Source organism: Leopardus geoffroyi, chromosome A2 (genome assembly GCF_018350155.1).
Source record: "Leopardus geoffroyi isolate Oge1 chromosome A2, O.geoffroyi_Oge1_pat1.0, whole genome shotgun sequence".
NCBI classification, from domain to species: Eukaryota; Metazoa; Chordata; class Mammalia; order Carnivora; family Felidae; genus Leopardus; species Leopardus geoffroyi.
The window spans coordinates 166,655,783-166,665,186 of record NC_059331.1 but is presented as its reverse complement, the minus strand read 5'-3'; the positions used below and the strand labels follow the sequence as shown (position 1 = coordinate 166,665,186).

Genomic DNA, 9,404 nt, shown 5'->3' with positions numbered 1-9,404 from the left:
GGCACCCCCTCCTTTCCCCAATCCCCCCCTTCTCTGACCCTCTCTTTCTCCCTGTGTCACTGTCTCCATCTGCCTGCCTCTCTCTGCCGCTTTCTGTCCGAATCTCTCTGACTCTCTCTGTCTCTCTGGGTCTCTTTCTCCGTCTGCCTCTCTCTGTGTCTGTCTCTGCTCTCCTCCGTGTCTCTGTGACCCCCTTCGAGCTCTGCAGACCGGCTCCCCCTGCTTGGCTGTGACCTGCGCCCATGGTGGCTTCCCAGGCGGGGGCCTCAGAGCCGAGCCCCCCACCCTCTCCCACGATCTCCCCAGCACTGCCCGGCATGTGGTGAGTGTCTCCACTGAGCCGGGCAGGCGGTCTGCCCGGAACAGATGTGACTCCGTCGCCACCCTCAAGGGCAGTCTGAGCCTCTCCCCACAAAACGTTCCATGAGAAAGAACCTGCTTCTGGACCCCCAGCCCCTTCTTCCTCCCGCTCTGCCTTAGCCACACGCAGGGCACTTGTGTGCTAGCAAGTGTGGAGCCTCCGTCCCGGCCACCATCCAGGCAGTGACGCCTGAGGCAGGACGTGCCCTCTCTGCCCTCCTGGAAGTACCCTGCCGCGGGAAGCAGCAGTCACCTCTGGAACCCCATACGCACGCCGCCCCGGATTAAGTTAGTCTGGTTTCTGTTGTAGACAGAAGTATTAGCTGGTCCTTCTGTTTCAGAAGCTCTTAAAAAAAAAAAAAAAAAGGAAACACATAACACTTTTTTATTAAAAAAAACAAAAGGGCCACAACAACATGCAAGGTAGGCCCTGGGCGCCCCTCTGCCCGCACCTTCAGCGTGTTGTCACAGAAAAGCAGAATCAGCATCTCGCACGGAATCAAGGCAGGAGCACAAGGTGTTTCACTAGACATTAAGGAACGTGTCTCCCCGTGGTGGTACGTGCACGGGGACGTTATGGGAAGGAGCACAGAGAACGGGGAGAAATGAAGCCCCCTTCCCTCCTCCTAGCCAGCCGGTCCCCTCCCTGCGGCCGCTTCTGTCCCTGATTTCCGGAACATTCTTCCAGAGGTGGAGTGAGGTCTTCCCACCGTTCTCAGGTGATGTTTATTCATGGCCATGCTTGATTCCTTCTAGGCTCATTTCTGTAAACCCTTCCAGGGTTGTTAAAGAGCGTCTGAGAGGTGACATGGCCCTGGGCTTCCATCAGACTGCCTAACTGCCTTCACTAATCACGCTGAGATCAAGCGGATAAAAAGACCCTCCAAGGTCAGAGGGTGAGTGAGTCCCCCCATGCCGGTTGGAGGTGGCAGGGCCGAGGTCTCACGGACTCCGACCGGCAAGCTGAAATCATCGCTCTAATTAAATAAACCAGCCTTAAATGCTACGCAAACATCGTGACAGAGGTCTTGGGCTATTTACTTAGGGAGAAGTGGAAAGAAAGGAAGAAGGCATTTCCTGGATAAAAATCCCACATTGTTTCCTGAGTGCTCTGTTCCCAAGCAAAATGAGATGGCTCTCTCTCTCTCTGTCTCTCTGTCTCTGTCTCCTTCCCTCCCCTTCTCCCTCCTCTCCCCTCTCTCAGTGTTTCCTCTGAAAACTGAATAAAAGTCTTCTGTTTTTCAGTGTTGGCTAGTACTTCTCATTTTGGAATATTCCGGTCAGCAATCCATAAAACCTGGCTTGAGACTCTCCTCCTGCAGGAAGGCCTCCTGGATTCCTGCCCTAACCTTCAGGTGAGTTCATCTTTTCTGTCAGTGCTTATGCAGTCAGCCTGGTTGTCGTTTGCGCTCATAGAGAACTCCCTTTGTAACTCGTTTTGGAGGCTTCATTGGTGTATATTTCAGCTTTGCAAACAGACTGTGTTGTATCCGGTCTGAACTGACGCCTTTTGTTTCTTTCCCATTTCCCCAAGCTGAGCTCATGTCGCCCGTCAAGTAGGCGCCTTCTCCAGTAACCTCAGGATCCAGACGAGTGGTGTCACCATCTCCCAGCCTCCCAGGCTAGAAGCCCCCCAGTCCTGGAAAGCATCCTAGCCCCTGGGCATGCTGACATTTACTGCTGTAACAGGATTTCACACTCTCGAAATCTGCACGGCAGCATCTGTGCCTGGAAGTTTCAGAGAAATTAAGGGAGGCTGTGAGCTCAGGGTCTGACCTTTGGGCAGAGGACGGGCCTGGGGAGCACTGGTCTTCAAAGCTGGCTTTGATCTCCCGGAACTAGGTGTCCTGGGATGCAAGCCAGCTGTGCCACTGGTGGCCTGGGAACCCCTGGACGGGGCACCTGACTCAGCCTCTGTGACCCCTCCATCCCCGCCCCCGCCCAGGTTCCGCTAAAAGCACCAACCCCCTTACCTTAGGTCACGAGCAGGTAATGGTGGGGAGGGGCTTGGCAAAATACACAAGCTGTATAGACTCTTAGGGTCCCCTCCAGATTCAAGGTTGGTAGCTGTGAGTGAAATACATGCGAATTAGGAAAGGAAACCAGACTGAATTCAGTCATTCTGCTTCACCCCTGCTGGGGCTGTCCCGAGACCCGTCCAGCCACCCACACCCTCGCGTGGGAGAACGGGCTCTGGGCCCAGGCGTGTGCTGACAGGCCTGTGAGCCCGGGGTGGGCGGCCCCCGGTTCTCCACGGCCCCTGCAGACGGACAGCAGCCGGCCAACTGGACGACCAAGGAGCAGAGCAGTGGGTGTGAGGGCGGTGAGGGCGGCGGGCATCCTCTGGGCCCTCGGGCCTTTTGTCCCCGAACCGAGGCTCTGAGACTTTCAACCGAGTGGCGGAGCCACGCTGTCCCCCAGGATAAGAACGGGGCATCTGTGCGGGGCCTCTGGACACCGGGTCCCACCCTCCCGGGAGAGAGCGCGAGCAGCATGCTTGGTGACGGGGGTCTTTGTCGGGTCAGTGAGGACCTCGCCAGGTTCGTTCCCGGGCTGCCATGCGAGGCCCTGTGAACCGGGTGGCTCCAAGCCACAGAGATCCACTCCCGGAGCCTGTGCGGGAGACTCCAGGGGCCCCGGGCGACGCGTGTGTCCTTGGCGCTCCGTGGCGTGGGCTCCACCGCCTGGTGTCTGCCTGCTTCGCTCTCCGTGTCCCAGGCCCCCTCCTTTCTCTGGTAAGGACCCCAGCCCTTGGACCCGGGGCCCGCCCTGAATCCAGACCCTTCATCCGATTACATCTGCAAAGACCCCATTTTCAAGTCTGGTCACATTCGCAGGCAGGGGGGACTCGGACATAGCTTTCGGGCGCCAGGACCCCATCCGCCAGCCTGGTCCTCGGGCTCTCAGTCTTGAACATCAGTCCTTCGGTGGATATAGATGGGGCTGAAGCGACTCTTGGATTCGCGCTGCCTGGGGACTCAGAGATGAAGAGACCCCATCCCGCCCTCAGACGGCCTGTGGTCTTTCTGCCCTGTCTCCTCTCGTGAACCCGGGCGTCACGGGAGGGGATGTCCTGCGTGCACCGAGAGAGGAGGGAAAGCGACCAGGGGCCCACGTCTGTGCTGGGTCCTCACAATCAGAAACAAATGCCAAGTGGACTTTGGGTTGACGGACGCCTGTCATCACGGACCTACCACGTGCATGGATTTAGGGGCTTGGCGGACCCTCGTGAACCACGTCTGGTCAAGGAAGGTGCGTGTGAACAATATTCACTTGGAGAAGTGCCACGAGACGCCCTCGTGCCGTGTTCGGTGGGGGCTGGCTTCTGGGAGCGCCTTGCGCCCCACACGGCTGGACTGAGGTTGCCTCTGGAATGGAATAGCTAAAACAGGTGGTCATAGGTCAAAATTTTGCAGATTAAAGCTCATTTTACCATTTCAACAACAGGAGGAGTCCTCGTACCAGAGAGTTTTTGACTGGCTGCTTAGTTGGGAGAGTCCTCAGGCAAGGAATGGCGTTGTTTTAAAGGTCTAGAAGTGTCTGCATTTCACACAGAAACGTGTACGCTCTCACCTTTATCTTTGTTAGCGCAGGGTCATGACCTTTGCTTGGAGAACCGGTCTGCTGCTGGGAACGGTCTGCCCTTCCCGGCACAAACCACACAGGCGGTTATGGTGTGGGATTTCCCAAAAGCAGGATGTGTGTGTAGCATTGGTAACTAAATCCCGGGGAGGGATGGGACACACTCACGGATAAAGGCACTGGGGAGCTGTCTGGGGTTCCGGAATGTTCTCCCTCCTAAACACATGTAGTTATACAAGCTGTACGATTAAGATTAGTTTCATCAGGGCGCCTGGGTGGCTGAATCAGTTAAGCATCTGACTCTTGATTTCGGCTCCCGTCACGATCTCAGGGTTGTGGGATAGCGCCCCACGTCGGGCTGCATCCTGGGCACGGGGCCTGCTTGAGATTCTCTCTCTCTCACTCCCCCTCTCTCTCTTCCTCTGCAGCCCCCTCAGAAGAAAGATTAGCTGTATGGATTTTATACCTCAGTAAGAAAATTTTAAAAATAAGGGGGAGTGAGAACTAAAGACATAATATACTTCTAGCGTGGAGTTCTACATTTTTTTAAAAAAATTTATGTTTATTTTTGAGAGAGAGAGAGAGAGAGAGCACGTGCAAACAGGGGAGGGGCAGAGAGAGAGGGAGACACAGAATCGGAAGCAGGCTCCAGGCTCCAAGTTGTCAGCACAGAGCCCGACATGGGGCTCGAACCCACGGACCGCGAGATCATGACCTGAGCCAAGGTCAACGCTCAACTCATCGCTTCTGTAAATCTGCACATTATTCCGTCTTGATTTTGTGGAAGGCTGAGCGTCCCCGTGCGAACACCCTGTGTGTGGACCGAGAGCACACAGGCTGCCCCCCCAGTCGGCCGTCCCCACGCGGCTGTGATCTGGCCTCTGCCTGGGTGCTCCATTTTGCCTCAGTTTACCCCCTGGTGAGTGGGAATACGAGCGTGGCCTTACCACAAACACCCGCAGGGACTACTTGGTGAAACCCAGACGTCACCCAGGGCTGCTCTGGGGAAACCGTGTGGGCGTCAGGGAGGTGACCCCCCCTGCGTGGGCGTGGGCAGAGCCCGGGGTCAATGCGGAAACAGTCCTCACGTCACTCCACCGCTGCCACGCCGGCCTTGGTACCGTGGCCTCTTCCAGGACCGAGCTTCAAGTCCCCGCTGTGGCAGGCAGGGGGGAGAAGAGCGGGAAGGGGGAGGGAAACAGGGAGCAAACCCAGGGGCGAACTGGGCCCAGGGCGTCGTCCCCACCCGGGCCCTGAGCGGGGCTCGCTCCCCTTCGAAGGCTTGTCCACCAGCAGGAACGACGTTCAGAAGCACGGCTGCGGTGTAAGGTATTGTTAGAGATCGCGCTACGCCCCCCACCCCCGGGACCTCGAAGGTGACCTTCTGTGGAAAGAGGGGCCTCGCGGGCCATTCGTTCGGATGCGGCAGACCGGGGTGGCCGCAAGCAGTATCTGGGCTTGGACGCGGGCGCCCGCGTGGGGAGGTCCCCCATGGGAAGACAAAGACAGACGGACGTCGCCACGACAAGGACGGAGCCTCGGGAGGAAGCTGCGGGCTCGTCTCGGACCTGTGGACTCCAGGCCGTGTATTTGCCCGAGCAAACCAGTGCCCACGCACCACACGCTTGTCAGCCACGGACGGTGGCACCCTCCGTGACTGCAAACCACAGAGCCGGCCGTCAGAGACGGCTCTTAAAGTGTTAAAAGTGTCGTCTGAGAGGACGCGGGCCAGTGAGCGTCAGTGACGAACACGCCGGCGTCTGACGCAGCATGGCCTGCCCGCCGGGGCCGATCCCAGCTCTGCCCCTTCCCAGCTGGGGGACCCAGGGCTGGTGCCTTCACGTCTCTGTGCTCCGTGTGTAAACGGGAGGCGAAAGACAAAGCTCACCTCATGGCGTGGCCTGGGGATCAAGTTCGTTAATATTTGCCAAGGGCTTAGCGCAGCGCCTGGGAAATGGAGGGCATGCGGTGTTTGCTGTTCTCTCCCTCACCTGAGAGGCCCGGTGACAGGCGACAAGGGTCGCAAGGCGGCGGCTTGTTGCGGGCGGGCAGAGCCATGGTCCCAAGTATGGGGCTCACCCACTCAGCCCCAGGAACTCTTCACACGGTTGGGAGTTAGGGGGACCCCAGGAGCGTCGGTTCGTGTGACTCATACCTAAGGATGTCGGCCTCGTTAGAGGTTGCCCATGACAAGTTTTCTACATTAGAAAATAAAGCCAAGAACATTTAACAATGTTTATTAATTCATTTAAAAATCACAGCCATTAACCCTTTGTATGTGTTTTAAAAATTTACTTTTGAGACAGAGAGAACGTGTGCAGGGGAGGGGCAGAGAGAGGGGAGACGCAGAATCCGAAGCGGGCTCCAGGCTCCGAGCTGTCAGCACAGAGTCCGTCGCGGGGCTCGAACCCACGGACCGCGAGATCGTGACCTGAGCCGAAGCCGGACGCTCAACCGACGGAGCCACCGGGCGCCCCAAGCCTTTACATTTTAACGTAAATGTTTCATGGCAAACAGCTGTGTTTACCTCGCTGTAAATGTCTTTACTGCCCGGCATGATGGAAGACGCCGGTGTTCCCGCCTGCCTCTGCGATCCGTCTGTCGTGATGCGCCGTGTTGGTGGAAGGTGGAGGCGCTTTTACACACACGCCTGTGTCTGGGCAGGAGGGGCCTCGCGGGTCCCCTGGAAGGTCTCGGGGCCGCACGGAGGTGGAGAGTCCGAGGCGCTCGGCGCCCAGCAACTCAGCCTGCCGCCTTTCGCCCCGCTCCCACCTGACTGCGAACCTGCACGCCCAGCCAGGTCCCTCCAGTGCCAGGGCAGTGGCACGGCCTCCCTGTGCTTGACTCACCGGTGCCGACGGCCCCTGGGCCCATCTGCTTCCTGCAGCTTTGAGTCCTACGCGTCACGGACGGTGCTCATGGCCAAGGCCAAACGCTATGAGGGTTGGTCAGACCCCTGCGTGCAGTCCAGCGACCTGAGAACCCCGGGGCTCACCCCGATCAGACCTTCGGTGGCCAGGAGGTGTCACCGTGGCACCTCTGCCGATGCAGGGTCAGAGGCCGTGGGAGCCACGAGGGCAGCACAGCTCGCCGTGCTGCCTGGGCATCGGCCGGGCTGCTCCAAGAAACAGAACCCACAGGGGGTGTAAGCACACACGCGTGTGCATGGGGAAGAGTGGGCTCATGTGACTGCAGGCTGGCAAGTCCCACGAGCTGCCACGTGCAAGCTGGGGACCCGGGAGAGATCCCTTGAACGCAGATGAAGACCGATGTCCCAGCTGGAAAACGGGCAGGGGGAAAGTCCCCCTCCCCCACCCCGTTCTGTCCAGGCCTTCCCACACCAGGAAGGGCAATCGCTTTGCCCAGGGTACAGATTCTTGTTGTTGTTTTTTTTAATTTTTTTTAACATTTATTTATTTTTGAGAGACAGAGCATGAGCAGGGGAGGGGCAGAGAGAGAGGGGGAGACGCAGAATCCGAAGCGGGCTCCAGGCTCCGAGCTGTCAGCACAGAGCCCGACATGGGGCTCAAACCCACGAACTGTGAGATCATGACCTGAGCCGAAGTCGGACGCTCAACCGACTGAGTCACCCAGGGGCTCCCTCCTTTTTTTCTTTGAATTTGAATTTAATTTAATTTAATTTAATTTAATTTTTAAATGTTTAAACATTTAACATAATTAATTAAACATAAAACCCACAGGGACCGCAGGGCCCCCCCGTGGGGACCGGTTCCCTCCGCAGGGCCCCACCCATGGGGACCAGAGGCCTCATCTGCCTGGTCCCAGTCTTAAGGCCATCTGATTGTTTTCGCAGCTTTCCCCGGAAATTTGCTTCCAAGCAGGGCCAGCGGAAGCCAGTGCAAATACTTCTCGTCTGGCCAAATGGAAAAGCCATGCTTCATCACGTTTTGCCAGTCAGCAACCTGAGGCAACTGGCCTCCGCTCCCCTTCTCACTACGCGTGGATGGAAGCATCCGATGTGGGGTGAGGGGGTCTGGACACCTCGCAGGGCGCCCCGGCCCGAGGAGGGGACGGGCCCACGAAACTCCTCTCCTCCGGACTGCGGGATTGCAGGCCGGGAGTGTGAATCGACTCTGGGCAGATACCAGCGTCAGGGGAGATAAACGTTAAGCCTTATTGACTTAGGAGGTAAATATTGACGGAACTTAAATACCAAATCGATATTCACCTCAAGGGACAGCGCAGCCTGAGACTAAAGTTGGGACACGTGCGCTGGAAGTTATCTGCGGAGCCTCATGTCCCCGTCAGGCGCGTCCGGCCAGCGCAGGGATGTACTCAGTCCGGGAGGCGCGGTGACACCAGGCAACAAGTTCCAGATCACCAAGGGAGACCATTAGCACGGAGCGTCAAGGGCCAGAGTTTGGACACCGCGTGGCAGCACGGAACAAACCAGGAAACCAGTGGCTTAGCCTCTCTGCGGAGCGCCCACCCGAGAGAAGGTGGGACCCCAGCTAGAAATGCGCCGCAAACGGACCCGCCAGCCCCGTCCTGTGAACTGCGCCGGGCGGCGTGCAAAGCGTTGCCCCAGACCCCGGTGCGCGCGGCTCTCACTGGGACTCGCTGGGGGGTCCCAGGCTCTGTCTGCCGCATGTCGCCGAGGCCCCAGGGAAACAGCCTCGGCTGGGGCAAAAGCGGCGTTGACTTGTCCCTGCTCCGTTCCATACGGCAGATGCCCTGGGAGCTGCCGAATGCGGATGCGGGGGCCCCCGACAACTCAAGCAGTGTCTCCAGCAGGCAGCCTGGCTTCGGTGCCACTCACCACCCTCCTGTGTCAGGTCTAGACAGGAGGACCCAAAGCTCCAGGCAGCTGGCCTCCTGGCCTCGGGCTCCTGCCTCGGGCTCACCGGGGCGTCCCCCGCCAATCAGCTCAGCCTCCTCAGGCTTTTACTTCCCCTCCATTATTTAAAAAAAGAGTATGTGGGGCACCTGGGTGGCTCAGTCCGTTAAGCCTCCAACTTCAGCTTGATCACGATCTCACGGTTCGTGGGTTCGAGCCCCGCATCGGGCTCTGTGCTGACAGCTCGGAGCCTGGAGCTTGCTTTGGATTCTGTGTCTCCCTCTCGCTCTGCCCCTCCCTGCTCATGCTCTCTCTCTCTCTCTCATAGAAATAAACATTAAAAAATTTTTTTTAAAAGAGTCTATGTAGTAAAGGAATACATCCCATTGTACAAAAATGCACACAGTACAGACACACATCGGAAAAAGTAAAATCCTTCCTCCCCTCCTTCTGTCTGCTTTCCTCCCAAAATTAGCCTCCATAAACCATGGCCAACTTTCCTACCAGACATTTAAAAAAAATATTTATTTATTTATTTATTTATTTATTTATTTATTTATTTTGAGAGAGAGGGAGAGAGCGTGAGCAGGGGAGGGGCAGAGAGAGAGGGGGGCAGAGAGAGAGAATCCCAAGCAGGCTCAGTGCTGCCAGTGTGGAGCCCAAC

General features: G+C 57.5%; 1 long non-coding RNA gene across 1 annotated transcript; it reads left to right on the top strand.

Moving 5' to 3' along the window:
• Positions 1–536: 536 nt before the first annotated feature.
• LOC123607159 lies at positions 537–4,294 on the top strand. The gene is made up of 3 exons (XR_006716676.1): positions 537–1,256; positions 1,606–1,715; positions 1,895–4,294. It is a non-coding gene; the product is annotated as an uncharacterized LOC123607159 (long non-coding RNA).
• The last annotated feature ends 5,110 nt before the right edge of the window (positions 4,295–9,404 follow it).